Consider the following 22,529-nt stretch of genomic DNA (forward strand, 5'->3'; position numbering starts at 1 on the left):
ACTTTTAGATTCCATATATAAGTGGTATCATAAAGTTGTTTTTCTCTGTCTAACTTCACTAAACACAATACTTTCTGTGTCCATCCAAGTGACTGCAAAATGGCAGTATTCATTATTTTTTATGGGCTGAATAACATTACATTAGTTATGTCTGAGTAATGTGGTTATATATATCACATCTTCCGATGCAATTATCTGTTGATGATGTCAGTTTCCAAGAAAACACACAAAAAATTGCATACCTGATGGTGATCAGATGGATAACTAATGGTGATGTACATTTGATTCCAATCCCATTTAATATTTCTCTTTATTGGTTAAAATGAAATCTTAAATACAAATGCAGTGACATTGCTCAGTAGTTTTATTTTAAATTGACTTCATCTGATAATGACTTAGAGATCTAATTCTTTATTAGAAATCCAGTCATTAGATGTTAAGAATCTAAATTATCCCTTAAGGGATGGAAGGACCTGGATTTTATAGATGGCACAGGATTTGTTAGCAGAACCAGGATTTAGACTCTGTATTGCCAGATTCCTAGTTTTGAACAGTTTTTACTATTTCATGTTGCCTAGCTTCTTCAAGAGAAACAAGTAGAAATATTTTCTTTTCCAAAACAGTAACATGTGAATTTTGTATTGGGTTCCAAATTTCTTTTAAAACAATGGCCCAGTACAAGTTTGTTTTCCTCTGATGGAAGTCAAAGAAATGATGAGTTTGTGATCTGAAGAGAGAGAGACAGTTTCTATGATCTAGCAATTCACATCTCTGCTTTGGAGCAGAAGGGAATGATAGACTGATATCAAATCAAAGTATCAAGTGTGTGCGGTAGATATAAAAGTCTTTTGAGTTGGGTTGCTATAAAGTGATTCTAAGGCATTGATATCGCACATCCAAGATGGGAATATAAGGAATTCTCAGATGTTGGAGATGTACTCAGAGGGTAAATAAAAAGAAAATTTCATAAATAAATATATTTTGATTCAGTTTTAAAGAAGAGCTTTCTAATGGTCTAAGATAACAAGAGACAGAATTTCTGACATTTTCTTCCTGAGATAGGGAACTACTAAACTCAGTATCGATGATTGTAATAACTTGGTCAGGGAGGTGGGGTAGAGGTGTTTCAGATGACAGATGGGTGGCAAGATGACATGACAGTTTTTCCACAGTGATCTTTGCAGTCCCTTTCTAGCTTGAGATTCTGAGATATGCATGTGAAGTTTGTCATTTAAGGCTGTTAACGGCTGAAGATATGTTAATTGGTCAGCGTTTCTTCTTTTTCTTAACACGTCATCTTCTCTTTAATGAGTAATGCATGCTTTTCCAGAAAATTTGAGGACTCCTACAAAGTTGAAAGAAGGAAAATTTCTCTGTAGGTTTGTCATCTGTATTACCAGGCTTTCATTGCTGCAAACACAGAATAGAGTCTAGCTAGTTTAAGAGAAAGGAATTCACCTGAAAACGTTAGGTAGGACTGACTTTTCTATCAGGGGTCCAGTAGGCCTGCTGACAATGACCAACAGTGATTCTATGGGCCCATGAAAATATCTTAATTTCTTTTAAAATCTGAAGGAGAAAGAATTTTTAGGTTGGAAGAATTTTTATTATATGACACTGTATCTATCTTTATACCAACATAGTTATGAAGTATGATTATATACACATATACAGATGTGTATGTGTGTCTGTGTGTGATGGAGGAAAAGGCTGATGTAGACAGAAGTGCACATGATCCATGATAGTCTTAAAGAACATTGGCTCAGGCTCCAACACTGCACATTCAAGAGCTCTAAGCCCAATGGATACACATGAGCACCGACTGCTCCTGGACAAACCCCCAGTTCCCCACCCCACCCGGCACAGGATCCACTGCCTTCACCTGAGTCTGACGGTGGATCTTCAACCCCCACTACCTCTGATGGTGGGCAGGGATCTTAGCTCTTAGAATGGACTGCCAGATAGATTCTGTGAAGCATATGCTTCTAAACTGAAAATTTTCATGTGCCCGAGGCATAGTGTATAATTCTAATTCAAAAAGATACATGCACCCCAGTGTTCATTGCAGCACTATTTAATCGCCAAGACATAGATGCAACCTAAGTGCCCATCAATAGACAAATGGATAAAGAAGATGTGGTATATGTGTACAACAGAATATTACTCAGCCATTAAAAGAAAAAAAATAATGCCATTTACTGCAGCATGGGTGGACCTAGAGATTATTATACTAAGTGAAGTAAGCCAGATAGAGAAAGACAAATATCGTATGATATCACTTAATGTGTGGAATCTATAGTATCATACAAATTAACTTATCTATGAGACAGAAACAGATTCACAGACATGAGGAACAGGCTTGTGGTTGCCAAGGGGAGACAAAGTGGGGGAGGGATGGATTGGGAATTTGGGACTAACAGATACGCACTATGATATATAAAATAGATTTAAAAGGACCTACTATATAGCACAGGGAATTATGCTTAGTATCTTGTACTAAACTAAAATAGAAAAGACTGTGAAAAAGAATATCTAACTGAATAGTTTTGCAGAAACTAACACAACATTGTAAATTATACTTTGTTTAAAAATAAATTTAAAAATGGAAGACTTGTACAAGGGTGCATTATCAGAAAAGCCTTCATAACAGGCTTTCACCCTAGCATCCTCACCAAGTATGTATCCATTCATGGATAACTTAGACTCTTAACATGTCAAGAAGACTGCAAAGAGGATTTTGGGCATCCATCATTGTGATGTGTAAACATGGAATGTGAAAATTTCCCAAATGTAGGAGAGATGTTCCAAAGGTAGTAAACAGCCAAATCCATCACACAGTAATTGCTGCCAATGTATTGATGTATTAGCATATGGACTTTCTGGTGTGCATATGTTTTGGTTTTGTTTAATACTTCAAATAAAACTATATCTGTGATTACTGAATATGTGTTATATAATATTTGATATTAACACTGTTTGAATTATCTAATTTGAATTTAATTAAAAATAAAAGTCTTTTAAATAGACAATATTGTTACTACTGTTCCATTTTACAAATAAGGAAACTGAGACTTGAAGAGGTTAAGTTGTTCAGGGAGTTATGGTTAATGAAGATAGGATTTTATGCTGAGTCTTACCCACTATAGTATACCTGTACAGGGGTTCCCAGCCTGCAGGATCTAATAATGCCTGATAATCTGAGGTGGGCCTGACATAATAATACTGGAAATAATGTGCACAATAAATGTAAGGCACTTAAATCATCAAAAACCATCCCCCACCCCCTGTTCCTGTTCAGTTGCCCAATCGTGTCCGACTCTTTGTGACCCCATGGACTACAGCACGATAGGCCTCCCTGTCCCTCACCATCTCATGGAGTTGCCCACATTCATATCCATTGAGTCAGTTATGCAATCTAGCCATCTCATCCTCTCATACCCTCTTCTCCATTTGCCTTCAATCTTTCCCAGCATTAGGGTCTTTTCCAGTGAATTGGCTGTTTGCATCAGGTGGCCAAAGTATTGGAGCTTCAGCTTCAGTCCCCCACCCCCTAGTTCATGGAAAAATTGTCTTCCATGAAACCAGCCCCTGGTGCCAAAAAGTTTGGGTACCACTGATATAAGAGATATATAACTATAAAACTTGCTTTTCACTTTTAACATTTTGCATAAGTCTTTCTAAACCTGAATTCTAAACTCTTCTTTTTAATGGTGACATACTATTCCCCCAAATTAAAATAACACAATATTTTCAAAGATTCCTTTATACTTGAATATTTAGGTGATCTCTAAGTTTTACCTACTGTGGTAATTCTTTATGTATACACCTTTTCTCCCCCTCTATTTAGGATTACCTCCCTAGATAGAAACCCAGAATTAGAATTACTAGATCAAAGACCTTGAGTAACAGGCAAATTTGGCCTTTGAGTACAGAGTGAAGCAGGGTGAAGGCTAATAGAGTTTTGCCAAGAGAACACACTGGTCATAGCAAGCACCCTCTTCCAACAAGACAAGAGAAGACTCTACACATGGACATCACCAGATGGTCAATACCAAAATCAGACTGATTGTATTCTTTGCAGCCGAAGATGGAGAAGTTCGATACAGTCAGCAAAAACAAGACTGGGAGCTGACTCATGATCTGTAGCTCAGATCATGAACTCCTTATTGCCAAATTCAGACCTAAATTGAAGAAAGTAGAGAAAACCACTAGACCATTCAGGTATGACCTAAATCAAATCCCTTATGATTATACAGTGGAAGTGAGAAACAGATTCAGGAGATTAGATCTGATAGACAGAGTACCTGAAGAACTATGGATGGAGGTTCGTGACATTGTACAGGAGACAGGGATCAAGACCATCCCCAAGAAAAAGAAATGCAAAAAAGCAAAATGGCTGTCTGAAGAAGCCTTACAAATAGCTGTGAAAAGAATTGAAGGGAAAAGCAAAGGAGAAAAGGAAAGATATCCCCATTTGAATGCAGAGTTCCAAAGAATAGCAAGGAGAGATAAGAAAGTCTTCCTCAGTGATCATTGCAAAGAAGTAGAGGAAAACAACAGAATGGGAAAGACTAGAGATCTCGTCAAGAAAATTAGAGATACCAAGGGAACATTTCATGCAAAGCTGGGCACAATAAGGACAGAAATGGTATGGACCTAACAGAAGCAGAAGATATTAAGAAGAGGTGGCAAGAATACACAGAAGAACTGTACAAAAAAGATCTTCACGACCCAGATAATCACAATGGTATGATCATTCACCTGGAGCCATACATCCTGGAATGCAAAGCCAAGTTGACCTTAGGAAGCATCACTACAAACAAAGCAAGTGAAGGTGATGGAATTCCAGTTGAGTTCTTTCAAATTCTAAAAGATGATGCTGTGAAAGTGCTGCACTCAATATGCCAGCAAATTTGGAAAACTCAGCAGTGGCCACAGAACTGGAAGAGGTCAGTTTTCATTCCAATCCCAAAGAAAGGCAATGCCAAAGAATGCTGAAACTACAATCACACTCATCTCACATGCTAGTAAAGTAACGCTCGGAATTCTCCAAGCCAGGCTTCAACAGTACATGAACTGAGAAATTCCAGATGTTCAAGCTGGATTTAGAAAAGGCAGAATAACCAGAGATCAAATTGCCAACACATGTTGGATCATCAAAAAAGCAAGAGAATTTCAGAAAAACATCTTTTTCTGCTTTATTGACTACGCCAAAGCCTTTGACTATGTGGATCTCAGCAAACTGTGGAAAATTCTTAAAGAGATGGGAATACCAGACCATCTGACCTGCCTCCTGAGAAATCTGTCTGCAGGTCAGGAAGCAACAGTTAGAACTAGACATGGAGCAACAGACTGGTTCCAAATCGGGAAAGGAGTATGTCAAGGCTATATATTGTCACCATGCTTATTTAACTTATATGCAGAGTACATCATGAGAAACGCTGGGCTGGATGAAGCACAAGCTGGAACCAAGATTTCTGGGAGAAATGTCAATAACTTCAGATATGCAGATGACAAAAGTTGGCTTAAAGCTCAACATTCAGAAAACTAAGGTCATGTCATCCGATCCCATCACTTCATGGCAAATAGATGGGAAAACAGTAGAAACAGTGGCTGACTTTATTTTCCTGGGCTCCAAAATCACTGCAGATGGTGACTGCAGCCATGAAATTAAAAGACATTTGCTCCTTGGAAGAAAAGTTATGACCAACCCAGACAGCATATTAAAAAGCAGAGACATTACCTTGCCAACAAAGATCTGTCTAGTCAAAGTTATGGTTTTTCCAGTGGTCATGTATGGATGTGAGAGTTGGACTATAAAGAAAGCTGAGTGCTAAAGAATTGATGCTTTTGAACTGTGGTGTTGGAGAAGACTTGTGAGAGTCACTTGGACTGCAAGGAGATCCAACCAGCCCATCCTAAAGGAAATCAGTCCTGAATGTTCATTGGAAGGACTGATGTTGAAGCTGAAACTCCATTATTTTGGCCACCTGATGTGAAGAACTGACTCACTTGAAAAGACCCTGATGCTGGGAAAGATTGAAGGTGGGAGGAGAAGGGGACGAAAGAGGATGAGATGGTTGGATGGCATCACTGACTCAATGGATATGAGTTAGAGTAAACTCTGGGAGTTGATGATGGACAGGGAGGCCTGCCATGCTGCAGCCCATGTGGTCACAAAGAGTCAGACACGACTGAGCGACTGAACTGAGCTGAGATCAAAGACTATGAAAATATTTTTTGAGAAGCCAGAGTCCCACTTTTATTTATTTTAATGATGAAGAAATAAGCCCATTAGTTCATCTATTCGATATTCAAGACATGTCTTGCATGCCTCCTGTTAACTGGATATGGTGCCTGTGATAGCATGATGAATATTTCACCAGCAGTTATCTGAAGGGTGCTATGGATTAGTGGGTATTCAAATAGAGTGTGCCTGAAATGAGCATCTTGTATGAATTTTATATAGTGAGAATTCTTTCAAGATTTTCTGCGATAGGATAGGAATACTTTTAGAGCTCTTAAAGGTTTTAGAAAAGTGGCATTCAAAACAATTTCAAAATGACACCAGGGATGAACATTTTCTCTTCATTGCCAATTTGTTAGATGAAATATTGTTGATCATTATTTTAATGGTTATTTCCTTGAGAACTAATGAAGTTGAACATTTTTCCATATGTTCATTAATGAGCTCTTTCTTCATTTTGATTTTGGTATTTAGTATTTATATAAAATATATTTTGGTGTATTGTATTTGCTGCAAATAGTTTCACATCTGCTTTGCTTTTTAATTTTTTCTTTTTATCTTTTTTACCTAGGGAAGTTTTTTCACATAGTCCAACCAACCTGTTATATTCTTTCTAATTTCTTTTAGCACTTATATACTTCAGAAGTAGACTTACCCTCTCCAAAGAGAAATATAAATAATCAATTCCATTTTAATTTATTTTTTATGTTGCATTTCAGTTGTATTTAATTCCATAATATATTTGCAATTTATATCTCTATCTAATGGGATATATTAGATTTTTGTTTCAAAAGATAGGCAATTATCTCAACATTACTTATTAAATAATTTCTTTTTCATTAATTAGTGGTGCCCATTTTATGATACCCTGAATTTAGATTTCTTTTCTATACACATTCATAAAGTCCTATGCCCATTTGTATCAATTTCTATCAAAATGAAAATAGCTAGTTTTTCCCCCTTCAAATTTTCTGAGGGCAGGAATTGCATTTTCACTTCAATAACTAGCATAGTGCTTGGCATATGACGGGCATTAAATATATGTTGAATAAATACATAAAACAGATGTTTCTGGAATATCTTGTATGTCAATTTCTAAGCCAGTTCTGTACTATGTTAAATGTTGTGTCACAACAATGTGTTTTATAATTAGCTAGAACAAAACATCTCATTAATATTTACATTCAAAACTTTCTTTATTCTTCAAGTAAACTTTAGAAAGTTTTGACAGACTCTAAAATTACCCCTACTAGAATTTTGATTGGAATTACGCTAAAAATATAAATTAATTTCAGGAGTCATGATATTTATGTTGTAAGTACTTTCCCACTCATGCATGCGTTATAGTTCCCTATTTCCTTTATAGCTTTTAATAATTTTTTTAGAGAGTTATTCATAAGTGCTTTGTTGGTTTTGTTGTTACTGCTATAGTGAGTCAGGGTGGTTGATGCCACTGGGAGTTGCATTTATTTACTTTAAAAATTTTACTTGCTGCTTATTGCTGTTATATAGAAGTTATTATTGCAAATTTATCTTGTATCCTGAGACTTTTCTTGAGTCATTTTCTAAATTATTGTAGGAAAATTTTTGTAGTCTTTTAGTTGATGCAAAGATTGTCAGCACTTGAGAATAATCTCATTTTTAGCTATTATAAATTCTGTTTTGTTTTTACAGTAAGGGTTGGAAATTGAAGACCTAAAGTAAGATTTTAGAAGTCTGCTTTTAGATATATAGCCAATGGGAATTTGCTGTATGATGCACAGAGCTCAAATCCAATGCTCTGTGACAACCCAGAGGGGTGGGGATGTGGGAGGAAGGTCCAAGAGGGAGGCCCAATATTGTAAAGTAATTATCCTCTAATTAAAGTTTAATTTTTAAAAAGTCTACTTTTGAGATTATTTTCACATCTATTTCAGAGACAAATTCTACTAATTCTACTAATTTTACTATGTGTGTATATGTGTGTGTATATGTTATATATAATATCTGTGAAACAGGTTTTAACTGCTGGATCTTTTAGGGGACAAATACTTGAGTTTTTCAGAAGCAGAGAGGATCTCTGTACTATACAACATCCTGACATATATGTCATCTCTTCCTAGTCCTTTCTAAACTCCACCCCACTTAGCTCTTGCCTTTGGCATAGTATCCCCAAACCTCTCACTGATGGGACTCTTGACCTTTAGTCACCAGGCTGTCTGAGATCAACAACAAGGCATCTCAAGCCCAGCATGCTTTCATGGGGCAATGTGGAAAAGGAAGATATCCAGCTGGGACTTTGGCTATATCCCCATCACACCAGAACTCCTGAGTGGAGGGAAAACGTGAGTCAGGAGAGCCTGCCCCATTTAGGGCCACAGGGGATGGATATAGGAACCCAAGAAGCATAAGGTAAAGCCCAATAGAGGCTACTCCATTTTTAAAAATATTGCCTAATTTATTGCTAATCAATAATATTCAATTTATTTGAATACTTAGTTGAAGTTGTCTAAGACAGAATTTTCTATTTTCTTAAGAAAACTTTATGTTCTAATTAAGGCCAGTATTCTACTTGATCATTTATTGTGAAGGCAATGATAAGTGTTAAATAAGGCTTTTGTTTGCATTCACTCTGTGGGATATTTACTTAAGACAACCCAACACTTTGGTGGGTTTGGGTAAATTAGTTCTTGTTTTGTGATGGGAGCTGAGAATTAATAAATAACAAGATAAAGGGAACAAAACAAGTATGAAAGACTCAGGCCCATGTAACACCATTGATACTTCTGCATCATAAACTTTTATTCTTTGCATTTTCACAGTTATCCAGTTTACATTCCATGTATTTCAGCATCACTATGTGAAGGATTGCCCTTCCCCTGCATTCTTTACTTGTACTTTTGGAAGTTATTTTAAGGACTCTTTGGACACTCTGAGACTACACTGGCTTCTGAATATCCACACTGCAAGGAAGACTCCTTACTTTTGCGGATGTCATGACACTTCAGAATATCAAGAGATGTACAGTCTGTTTGAGCGATGAGAATGAGACACGGAATCCATATGTGTACAACAGTGTCCAATGCTTAGTTTAGGGTGAATTTAAAAAGATAAGATAATGAATTATGGTTTTGTTCCAGTGTTAGAATAAGTCGAATCAATAAAGCTACTTCACACAGCTAATGAAGATGATTAATTAGACCAAAGTGTTTTTTGCAGAGTTTACCTTAAAAAAGCTTAATGTAGCAAACTCATGACTTTTGTACATAACTGGCATATTATTTTAATCCACTGTATTTAGAAATCAGTAGATGGTTTACATTTTCTTTAATAGCAACTGATCAGTCTCATGCTTTCTCCTACTATGAAACTATTTCTTCTGACACTTCAAGGCAATTCTGGATGTCTTAGACTTAAAATATTATAAATCTTAAGAAAAACTGTGATAAGGTATTTTGTTTTCCCCAAATTAAATAAAACCTGGTGTTTGATTTAAAGCTAACTCTGTAGTTTTCATCCCCCTGTGTTAAAAACCATATAGAAAGAAATATATGAGGATGTTAGTGAGAAAATCTTAACATCACATCTGCATTGTTGACATGACTGGAAAAAAGTTTGTTTTGAATAAAATACAGAAGAAAGTACAACTTTAACTCAAAAAAGTTATTGCTCTTTTGTTGACAGACAAAATGAAATTTGGTAATTGATGGTACATTTGCAATTTGAAAATTATCATTCCTGACAACAAAATAAGAAAAAGAACCAGGTGGCATTTTTTGATACATGTATTGAATGGCACATAATAAATATTTCGATAAACCACATGTCATAGTGGTGGTAAAATACCTAAACCAGATCATCGGGTTCAAATTTAAATACTGACACTTAAACTAGCTGTGGAATTCTGGGTTAGCTCAGAATTCATTGTCCAGTTCCTTTCTTTGCCAATTCCTTCCCTGATGGCTCAGACGGTAAAGAATCTGGCTGCAGTGAAGGAGACCCAGGTTCAGTTCCCAGGAAGACCCCTGGAGAAGGATGGCTAACCTCTCCAGTATATTCTTTCCTGGCGAATTCCATGGACAGAGGAGCCTGGTGGGCTCTATAGTCCATGGGATCACAAAGAGTCGGACACGACTGAGTGACTTCACTTCACTGTCTATATTATGCGGGTAATAGTATCTCACGGGGTGGTTTGTTGGGGATCCCAAAGGCCACCCTTAGTCTCAATTATTTGTTAGAAGGGTTCCCAAGATTCAGAAAAGCTGTTATACTCACAGTCATAGGTTGGTATTGGCATATATACACTACCGATACTATGTATATAATAGATAACTGATGAGAGCCTACTGTATAGCAAAGGAACTCTGATCAATGCCCTGTGGTCACCTTAATGGGAAAGGAATCCAGAAATGAAGGGGTATATGTGTATGTGTAGCTGATTCACTTTGACCATTTTTGTTTAGTTCTTCTGTGTATTCTTGCCACCTCTTACTGTTACTGTTTCTGTCCTTTATCGTGCCCATCCTTGCACAAAATGTTCCCTTGATATCTCCAGTTTTCTTGAATAGGTTTCTAGTCTTTCCCTTTTTGTGTCACTTCTTTCTTTGCATTGTTCATTTGAAAAAGCCTTCTTGTCTCTCCTTGCTATTCTCTGTAACTCTACATTCAACTGGGCATATCTTTCCCTTTCTCTCTTGCTTTTTGCTTTTCTTCTTTCCTCAGCTATATGTAAAGCTTCCTCAGACAACCACTTGGCCTTCTGGTATTTCTTTTTCTTTGGAATGGTTTCTCTGCCTCCTGTACAATGTTCCCAACCTCTGTCTACCACATCTAGTTGCTTGAATCTATTCATCACCTCCACTGTCTAATCATAAGGGATTTGATTTACATCATACCTGAATGGCCTAGTAGTTTTCCCTACTTTCTTCAACTTAAGCCTGAATTTTGCAATAAGGAGCCAATGATCTGAGCCACAGTAAGTTCCAGGTCTTGTTTTTACTGACTGTGGAGAGCTTCTCCATCTTTGCTGTAAAGAACATGATCTGATATTGGCATTGACCATCTGGTGATGTCCTTGTATAGAACCATCTCTTGTGTTGTAGAAAGAAGGTGTTCGCTATGACCAGCATGTTCTCTTGACAAAGCTCTGTTAGCCTTTCCCCTTCTTCATTTTGTATTCCAAGGCCAAACTTGCCTTGTTATTCTGAGTATCTGTTGACTTCCTGCTTCTGCATTCCAGTCCCCTATGATGAAAATGACATCTTTTTGGGGGAGGTTTTGTGTCTTAAGGGCCCCTGCGTGTGTGCATGCTCAGTTGTGTCTGACTCTTTGCGATCCCCTGGTCTTCTCTGTCCATGCGATTCTCCAGGCAAGAATACTGGAGCGGGTCACCATGTCCTACTCCAGAGGATCTTCCTGACCTGGGGATCGAACCCATGTCTCCTTTGCCTCCTGCACTGGCAAGCAGATTCTTTACCACTGAGTCACCTGGGAAGCCCCTAAGGGCACATGGGGATGCCCTTAATTCTCTCAGCCATCGTGTGTGACCACATATGTGAACTGGTCACATGTGGTCAGCCAGGGAAGCTCAGCTGACCTGTGGTGTCTAGAGTTTTATTAGAGGTCAGTCACAGAAGCTTGCAGCACCACATGACTGACCTCACTGTTCAGACTTCAGCCCCTCCCCTTCAAGCAAAAAGAGGTGTTCACCATAAATGTTTCTGGCCCACCTGGAGCAGCAGAAACACATATGGAAACTCTCTCATCAGTCAGCCTATTCCGAGAGCTCAGAGGTCATCTTCCAGGAGCTGGACTAAGGCCAGTTCTGAAGGAGGACCTTTCTTTAGAAAGGGTAGCATTTCAGTAACTCAAGCCTGCTGAGTTAACCCTTGTCTGCTCAGTAGTTATGAGGAATAAATGAGTTGATCCAATAACTTAGGATAGTGCTTGGTGCATGTAAGCAAATAAATGAGTCAGCTAGAGTTCTTTTCCTGTAGACCTCTGTGAGCTGAGCGAAGCAGATTAATTTGAATACAAATAAGAAATAGCTGTATTCCATGGATCTTGTGATCATAAGTCCTCAAGTTTGGAATAATGGGCATTACAAGCAAATTAAATATTTTACCTAGGAAAGAGGCATTCCTATAGATGAAGCTATTTGCAAAGCAGAAATAAAGACACAGACGTAGAGAACAATGTATGGACACCAAGGGGGGAAGGAAGGGCTGGGATGAATTGGGAGATTGGGATTGACATATATGCATTATTGATACTATGGATAAAATTGATAATGGATGAGAACCTACTGTATAGCACGGGAAATAGACTCGGTGCTCTGTGGTGACCAAAAGGGGAAGGAAATCCAGAAAAGGAGGGGATCTGTGTACATGTATAGCTGATTCACTTTGCTGTATAGCAGACATTAACACAACATTGTAAAGCAACTATACTCCAATAATTTTTTTTTAAAAGAGAGGAGTTCCTGGTGAAACAACAAATCCTAACATTTTTCTTTTTGTTCTTTGCAGAGCCCTGAAATCAGCAAGGCAGTAATAAAAGAGTAGAAGTATTTGAAGAATACGAGAAAGCAGGTACAAGAGTGGTTCTCAATAATCAACCCATAATGTTGATTTAGATTGATGATTTATTCAAACCTACAGCCCCATTATAAAAATATTTTACAAAAATGCAAGTCTGATGTTTTAGAATGTGTGCGACTTCATATTCTAGATAGATGATTATATCCTAGAGAGGAACTTATTTCTATGTATACATTAAATCAATTTTGAGGATTTCAATTAGGCCAGGCCAAGGGAGACATGGGCTTCCCTTGTGGCTCAGCTGGTAAAGAATCTGCCTGCAGTGCAGGAGACCTGGGTTCGATCCCTGGGTTGGGAAGATCCCCTGGAGAAGGGAAAGGTTACCCACTCCAGTATTCTGGCCTGCAGCATTCCATGGACTGTATAGTCCATGGGGTAAGCAAAGAGTCAGACATGACTGAGCAACTTTCACTCAGGGAGATATGTGAAGGAATTAATTATTATCATTTATTATTAAATTAACACATATTTATAAAAGGCCTGCTATATGGCAAACACTCATCTATGAGGTATTTGGTGATGATAAATTTGGACAAAACAGACATAGTCTATTCCTGCCTTCGTGGTGCTTGTAGTCCTGTGAACATGACATGAAATAAATAAACAAGTATCAATATGTAAATAAAAACTGTGATAAATGTTATAAAGAGAAATTCTGTAGGGAAAATGCTGGGAAAGAAGAGAGGAATCTATTATAGATGGACTGAACAGAGGGTGTTTCTTTGGAAGACAGTGTTAAACTCAGAGCTTGAAGTATAAAGCAAAGAGTCCCAGGTAGAAAGGACAGCAGTGAATAAAGAACGTAACTGAAAAAGATTAAGGAAGGTCACAGAGGTGGAGAGAAGCAGAAAATGAAGCTGTGTTGAAAAATGAGATGGAGATTTCCCTGATGACACAGTGGTTATGACTCCATGCTTCCAGCGCAAGGGATGCAGTTTCGATCCCTGCTCAGGGAACTGAGATCCCACACCCTCTGTGATGCAGCCAAAGAGAAAGTAAATGAATGAACATGAATATGGCAATCAGCCTAGTCCCATAGGGTCTTAGTGGTTATGGTAGAAGCGTCTTCAAACCAGCTTTGCTTGGCCAGTTTTTGCCCTTGGCATTTCTGTCCTACGTCATTTGGTCTTTCTTCTGGTCCCCTGGGTGTATTAAGACAAACTTTCAAATCTACCACCCAACCCAACCCTCCTACATCTCCTGCCAGTATACAGTATAAAAGGCTTATGACTGTGCAATAAGGTTCTCGGTGAGTCCGGATACTAGTTCTATGATCTGTTCTATATAAAATGGTTTGGGATCAAAAAGGTTTGAAAATTTCTGAATACTGTACCACTCTTAGGAGCTTTAAACACACATCCACATAGGTTCTGGGAAGTTCTGTAGTATATACATATGTGAATGTGTTTGTGTATGTGTGTGCACCTTTAGTGAACTTGCTATTACTTAACCGTTATTTCCAGGTTTACATGAGGAACTGTTTTAGAAGTTTCTGTCTTAGAAATACGTATTTTAAGGGGTTCCTTATCCTCCTGAGGCTGGCCTGCTTTTGGGTAACCTGACCTGTTTTATGGCTTTGCACATTAAATTGTGTTTCATAATTTTCCAGAATCTGGATAATTCAAGCCAAGGGGAAAAAAAAAAAACACAACTGTTTGCTTCTATGGGTTAGCTTTTCAGGCAGAAGATTTTTCTTGACCTGAATTATATGGTTAATTGTTTCAAATCCTGATTATACTTTGCATGTGAAAATAATACCTGAAAGTACCAATAAGGAGTACTGGAATAAAAGCTTACTAAGTAATTTTCAATGTTAATATTAGTAATATTTGTTCTCTTAAATAAAAGGAAAACCACAAAAAAAATAGTATCTGCATCTTAGCTGCTCTGAATTTTATTCCTCTCCACTGAAAGTGCTTATTCTCCTTTATTTGTAAAAGTCACAGAATTTTAAAAGTGAGGAAGATATCTTGGGTTGGTGCCTACTTTAGAGTCTAAAGAAATGATTTGGTTTTGTATAAAATGTGGAGATTCTGTATTTGCAGCAATAAAAGTTTTAAGGACTCATAGTGTTAGAGTTAACCTAAGGTTATCCCAGAAGAAAGGTTCTCAGCATGTGTTGGAAAGAACGTTGACTTTTTTAGATCAATTCAGTATCTTTGAATTCAGTTAACTACTCAGTTAACTATTTCTTTAAAAAATCTTGAAAACTTCCCTAGTATTTATAACTTAGAAACAAAAAAGCTTTGTTTCATCCCCAGAAAGATGAGACAGCTGTCCCTTAATTACTACTCTTATTGTTTGCTTTCTACTAGAGATGTGTCTCAAATTTGAAAACTAATTAAACATCTTAATTGAATATGGCTTAAAAAAAGAAAAGAAAGTAAAATGATTAACATGAAAACATAAAACAGGGAGGAAAACAGAGATGGTAATATTACAGCCAGATTGAATAATCACCTATCTTAGAATGAGTTGGTGCCTGGGGAACATGCTTTCTGGCATGAAATTGATCTTTACTGTTTCCTTTTTCAGAAGGAATTTTTGCAACTAAATGACAATTCTTTTAATTTCTTTAAATGGTTTTCAGGGACTGTATTTTGCGCAATATAAAAACAATGAATTTTTAAAGTGTTAAAACTGGAGTTAAATCCCTTCTCCCTAACTCATTCACTGTCTGACCCTGGACAAAATTTCAAATTGTTCTCAATCTCGGTTTACCCATTAATAAAATGAGTATTTTTAAGATGTCCTTTTAAAATATCCATTCTACAATGTGGTTTCTTTTGCATTTGTCTCTTGACTTACACACTGACCAGATATGTTCAGTTCTAGAAAGAAGGGGAAAAAAGGGAAAAGGTAAAAGTAAACAAAACTAAATTTGAGAATGTACATTTAATATCTAGCACAGAATATTGCCAAAACCATAGATTCAGAAATTGCTTTTTGATTCTGTGCCTTGGAGGCAAAGACTAGAAGGCAGGTTCATTAATCCTTTTACCTGAGCTATCTGTTTTTTGGGTTTTTTTTTTTTGTGAGTAGTTTGGATTCTGCTGTCCAGATTGTAAATCCCACTTAAAGGTATAGTGACATATTGCTCCTGAATTACTCACAGTACTTTGCCTCTGTGTTGCTCTTTTATTATTTGTTTAATAATATGCATAATAGTTGCTCAGTTATTATTTGTTTACTTCGAGTGAGGCAGTGAACTACCAGGGCAGGAAGGAGGTAACCCTGATTGCCCTATCTCCTGGTGTACAAACACCATGTCTAACATTGGAAACACAAGCGGTTATGCCTCCCTGTGGATGATTTCATTCAATGATAATGTACCCACTTCCTGTTGCTGCTCCATGCACTCTGCTCCTATCTGACTAGCTAATTTCCTGTTATTTATGCATATTCTACATTTGTAGCTTTAGGTCTTTGTTCGCACTGCCTCCACTTTCGGTATTTTTCTTCCTTATTTTCTCTCATTTTCCCTCCCTCTTCCCTGCCTTCCCCTCCCCTTTCCTTTTATCTGTACCCACCTTTCTGGTGCATAAATCTCTTAAAGTCTGGCCAAATAGCATCTCCTCCATGAAGCAGTCACAGGTTGTCTGTTGAGATAATTATCTTACCCACTTTGCTTTCTGTTTTCTTGTGTGTTGTGTTCAGGCACTGTTCCTTGTTGCCCATTCATTTATATATAAGGTGATGCTGAACACAGAGCCAATCAGAGAGCCCAGCCACACTGTATTTTAATGGCTCTTTCCTTTTACCCTCCACTCTCTTTTTGTTACCATTTACCAAACAGCTCAACAAGGGACTGGACCTCTGACAGTGTTTGCTGCTTGATTGAACACTGGTTTCTGAGTTACTGGTGGCATGAATTTAGGCCATTGAGCACCAGGTTGCAGTAACAACAGTTGTGAGTCCAGTTGCCTTTCTAAATGTGTTCTTAGTTTTGACAGCTATGTACCTTGCAGTCAGGAGCCTAGCTCTGCCCCTAGTGGTCAGTTTAAAAAAAACTGACATCTTAATAATGAGACTTTGAATCCATGAACACACACACACATATGTATATCTTCATTTGATTTTGTCTTATTTCTTTTATCGGTGTTCTGTAGATTATAACATAAAGATTCTGTACATATTTTGTTTGGTTTTGTTTCTAATTTTTTGCTTTTTGGTCCTATAATAAATGGTACTTTTAAAAAGTTTATTTTTCCATTTTCATAGCTATTTTGTAGACAGTTGATTTTTGTATATTGACTTTATATTGCACAACTTCGATAAAATTTTTTCTAGCTTTTTTGGTAGATATTTTTGGCTATTTTCTACACAGATAATCATGTTGTCTGCAAACAGATATAATGTTAGTTGTTTCTTTCCAATCTGTATGTCTTTTGTTTTTTCCTTGCCTTATTGCTTTGCTTATGACTTCTGCTGTGAAATTGAAGAGGAAAGGTGAGAGTGGGAATTCTTAACTTATTCCTGATCTTAGCATCAAAGTACTGAGCCTTTTATTTTCTAGTTGTGATGGTAACTGTTGCACTTTTGTAGATTTCCATAATCAAAGTTCTTGGCTTTCATTCTTAAGTTGCTGAGAGTTTTTTGTTTGTTTTTTTATTAAACAGTTTTCTGAATGCAAGTTTCTTTTTTCTGGATGTTGAATTTTTGTCAGTTACTTTTTTTGCATCTTTGAGATGATCATATGTGTTCAATTTTTGAATGTTGAACTAGTTTTGCATTCCTAGATAAACCCCTCTGTATACCAGTTCACTCTAGAATGAACAACTTTTGTATACTGTTGAATTAGATCTGTTATAGCTAAGCTTTTGTTGATATTTTTTTCTGAGTCAAATTTCATGAGCATATTTTTCTGTTTTTTTTCTTTTTTATAGCATCCTTGATTTTGCACTGGCATAATGCTGGCGTCATAAAAGAAATAGGAAATTATTCCCCATTTTTGGTTTTGTCAAAGAGTTTGTGTAGATTTTTATTATTTGTTCTTCAAATTTTTAGTACCACTCATCAGGAAAGTCAGCTAGCCTAGAGTTTTGTTTGTAGCTTTTAAATATGAATCCAAGTTTTGTAATAGGTACAGGACTATTCAACTTATACATTTCTTCTTGAGTGAGATTTGGCAGTTTTTGTTCAAGAAATTTGTTTAATTTTATATAATTATACTTCAAAAAATTGAAGTATAGTTGATTTAAAATGTTGTGTTACTTTCTGGTGTATAGCAGTGATTCAGTTATACATACACATGTGTATTCTTTTTCAGATTCTTTTCCACTATGGTTTATTACAATATACTGAGTATAGTTCTCTCTGCTATATAGTAAGACCTTGTTTTATTGTTACATTTGTTTTCATATTATTCAGAATATCTGTTTATTGTTTAAGTTCTGGTTTGTAGTGATGTCTCATCCTCCATTCCTAATATTGCTAATGTATAGCTTCTCTCTTTTTCTTGGTCAGTCTGGATAAATTTATCAATTTTATTTATCTTTGCAAAGAAATAGCTTTTGGATTTATTGAATTTTTTTCAATTGTTTTAATTTTCAATCATATTTATTTCTGCTTAAATTTGTATTATTCCCTCCCTTATGGGAGTATGTAGTCTTTCTAGTTTTACTAGAAAACTAGTTTTACTAGAATGTACTCTTTCTAGTTTCCTAAGGTAACTTGGATCATAGATTTGAAACTTTTCTAATATTAATATAATAAATTTTTATAAGTACTTCTATTATTGGTACATTCCACAAATTTTGTTATTATTCTTTACTTTCATAATTCAAATTATTTTCTAATTACTCTTGTGATGTCCTCTTTGGCCCAGTGGTTATATAACAGTGTGTAACCTATTTCCCTCATATTTGTATTTTTTAGATACTTTTCTGTTATTGAATTCCAGTTTAATTACATTATGTTCTGAAAATATACATGTATGATTTAAATTCTTTTAAGCTTGCCACAGTCTTTTGGCTCATGTCAAAAAATAAGAACTTCCTTCAGGTCTGAACTGAAAGAAAAGAGAGGGGAAAATGAAAAATCAGCCACATGTGGTTTACCTCTTTACATTAAGAGCAAACAATAGGTACTCAAAAAAATAAAATTTAATTGTTAAATCTGAATTGGGAAGAATAACAACAAAAAGAACAAGGCTGAATAGTGATGTTTCAAGCCATTGTTCCACCTGCAAATTCATTTAGTTTCTCTGGTGCCTCTCATGCAACTAAAGAAATCATAGATTAATGGAGTGAATTCCCTTTAAAACATGAGCTAATCTAGGATCAGCTATAGTATGTATGTATGCTGAATCACTTCAGTCATGTCTGATTCTATGCAATTCTATGGACTATAGCCCGCCAGGCTCCTCTGTCCATGGAATTCTCCATGCAAGAATACTGCAGTGGGTTGCCAAGCCCTCCTCCAGGGGATTTTCCCAACCTAGGGATCGAACTCACGTCTCCTGCAGCTCCTGCATTGCAGGCAGACTCTTTACCACTGAGCCACCAGAGAAGCCCTTTCAGCTAAAGAGTTTTTGGCTATTTTCTACACAGATAATCATGTTGTGGTGGCTCAGTGGTAAAGAGTCTGCCTGCAATGCAGGAGCTGCAGGAGACGTGAGTTCGATCCCTAGGTTGGGAAAATCCCCTGGAGGAGGGCTTGGCAACCCACTGCAGTATTCTTGCATGGAGAATTCCATGGACAGAGGAGCCTGGCGGGCTATAGTCCATAGAATTGCATAGAATCAGACATGACTGAAGTGATTCAGCATACATACATACTATAGCTGATCCTAGATTAGCTCATGTTTTAAAGGGAATTCACTCCATTAATCTATGATTTCTTTAGTTGCATGAGAGGCACCAGAGAAACTAAATGAATTTGCAGGTGGAACAATGGCTTGAAACATCACTATTCAGCCTTGTTCTTTTTGTTGTTATTCTTCCCAATTCAGATTTAACAATTAAATTTTATTTTTTTGAGTACCTATTGTTTGCTCTTATTGTAGTGCAGTTTTATTGAGTAAATATTTTAAGGTAGAATGTGTGATTGTGTACACATTTGAGTGTAAAGAAACTGCTTTCAGTGAGAGAATTCAGACTTATTATCTGTATGCAGTAAGCAGTGTGATGGAGAAATCTTAGTTAGGTCACACTATATTCTTTGTAGATAACCTCAGGCACTCTATGAACATCTCTGGAGAGTTAGAGCGAAATTGTAATGATCACAAATATGCATTTATTCTTGCCTGTCATAATAAAAAGCAGAAGATAAAATTTTAATTAAATTCATTATCTGTCTTACTTTGAAATTTCAGATTTCAAAAGAAAATGAGAAATTAATCATCAGAAACCATAGCTAATTCAGTCAATACTAATTTGAACCTGAAATGTAGCCTCAAAAGGAATTCGAATAACTTCTGATGTCTGTATTAGAAATGGCCTGAGGATATAGCCAAAGCTTCAGTTTTAGTTTTTCTCAAACACATAGTATTTAACTGGCCTTGGGTGGATGTGTGGGATGTTAAGGACTTTGCAGTATTTGACGTTGCTGAGACAGCACTTCCTCAAAGCCCTCTTTAGTATGTGTGAAGGAAGAATCAACCTCCATCAAAATTAAACTTCTCTCTGCATGCCTCTGCTTCTTGAGATAGGCTTGAGATGGACTGCTAGGAGCCACTACATTTGGAATATGCAGCTGCTGAATAATAGTATCAGGAGAAAAGCTCTGTCATCTTAAGTATAGACAGTAGACTCCTGTCCTTTAGATAATTTTCAGATGACAGAGAAGGCCATTTAAAAATACCCAAGCATCTAGTGAATTTCTATAAAACTCTCTTGTACCTTTTTTTTTTTAAACCTATGCTGTATGATAGCAATTAAAAAAAAAAAAAAACGTATTTAGGGCTGGTGACCAGTTTTATAAGCTTTTGTTAAATAAGCAAATGTCATGTGTCACATGAAGTATTTATAGAGAAAAATTTCCTTGAAATTTCAACCTTTTCTGGAACATTCGATGAAAATTCCTATCCTTTGGATGATGTGTGAGAAGCAACCGAAAGTATCATACTGTGAAGAAAAATCAAAATTAGAAGAACAAATATTATATGTTAACCCATACCTGTGGAATCTAGAAAAACGGTATCAGTTCAGTTCAGTTCAGTCTCTCAGTCATGTCCGACTCTTTGCAACCCCATGAATCGCAGCACCAACTCCTGGAGTTTACCCAAACCCATGTCCATTGATGGGCAAACACCATGTCCATCAGTGATGCCATCCAGCCATCTCATCTTCTGTCCTCCCCTTCTCCTCCTGTCCCCAATCCCTCCCAGCATCAGGGTCTTTTCCAATGAGTCAACTCTTCGCATCAGGTGGCCAAAGTATTGGAGTTTCAGCTTCAGCATCAGCCCTTCCAATGAACACCCAGGACTGATCTCCTTTAGGATGGACTGGTTGGATCTCCTTGCAGTCAAAGGGACTCTCAAGAGTCTTCTCCAACACCACAGTTCAAAAGCATCAATTCTTCCGCGCTCAGCTTTCTTCACAGTCCAAATCTCACATCCATACATGACCACTGGAAAAACCGTAGCCTCGACTAGATGGACCTTTGTTGGCAAGAAAAATGGTCTAGATGATCCTATTTGCAAAGCCGAAATAGAGACACAGGTGTAGAGAACAAACGCATGGATGCTGAGGAGGTGTGGGGTGAATTAGATTGGGACTGACACGTGTACACTACTGGTCCCTAAGTGTAAGCTGGGTCGCTAATGAGAACGCAGGGCACAGCAGAGCGAGCTCTGTTTCGTGCGCCGTGGTGACGGAAGGGCCGAGAACGCTCACAGGCGGGGATCCGTGTGTGCGCATGCCTGATTCATGCTGGTGCACGGTAAAACTGGCAGCGTTGTAAAGTCACCATGCTGCCATAAAAATAATAAAAAAAGAAAGAAAGAGGAGGCTAAAAGCCCACCTTAGAACAAGAGGACTTCTAGCCAACCCCAGAGTGGCTGCTAAGCCTGTGGAGCTTTTCTGTCCCACCTCTGGGTCTCAATGTTCCCACCTCTTGAATGGAATGGCCCCTAGTTGCCTTAAGTCTCCATTCCCGTACTGTGTTAGAACATTGTATCTCAGTGTTTGAAAGAGTAGTGATAGTAGACATGTGTAACCAATCTCTTGCAAGGGTTGACTGAGATTAAATCAAGCATATTTTCACATATTTACTTTGTAATTCTTCAGGTTGCTTTCCTTTTTATGGCAACACAGAACACGGTCTATCTAACAAGTCAGGTGGCAGACTCACTATATTTCCAAAGCTGGTCCAAGTGCTTCCTGTTAGGATCTTTGATTATTGTTAGAAACTTGAAATTCTGGGCTTCCCTGGTAGTTCAGACAGTAAAGAATCTGCCTGCAGTGCAGGAGACCTGGGTTCAGTCCCTGGATCGGGAAGATCCCCTGGAGAAGGGAATGGCACCCATTCCAGTATTCTTGCCTGGAGAATCCCCATGGACAGAGGAGCCCGGCGGGCTACAGTCCCTGGGTTGCAAAGAGTCAGACATGACTGAGTAAGATTTTAAAGTCTGATGCAAATCTGTTGTGGTGCTGAAGTGTTCTGAGTTCTCAGGGTTAAGAATACCTTATCACCGGAATTGACAGAGCCTCCCTTTCTTACTTTGTATACAGTGGAGATCCATGTCGTTCTTATCCTAAACT

At 37.3% G+C, this 22,529-nt stretch overlaps 1 protein-coding gene across 6 annotated transcripts in view; it reads left to right on the forward strand.

Annotated features, from left to right (window-relative positions):
- The window catches only part of INPP4B (inositol polyphosphate-4-phosphatase type II B), an 885,859-nt gene that overhangs the window by 408,096 nt on the left and 455,234 nt on the right, over window positions 1-22,529 (forward strand). For all 6 annotated transcript variants that reach the window (XM_043485578.1, XM_043485574.1, XM_043485541.1 and 3 more), the window contains exon 3: window positions 12,754-12,816. The gene's annotated coding sequence lies outside the window, so the exon portion shown is untranslated. The remainder of the gene's footprint in view (window positions 1-12,753; window positions 12,817-22,529) is intronic.

Source organism: Cervus canadensis, chromosome 1 (assembly GCF_019320065.1).
Source record: "Cervus canadensis isolate Bull #8, Minnesota chromosome 1, ASM1932006v1, whole genome shotgun sequence".
Taxonomy (NCBI): Eukaryota; Metazoa; Chordata; class Mammalia; order Artiodactyla; family Cervidae; genus Cervus; species Cervus canadensis.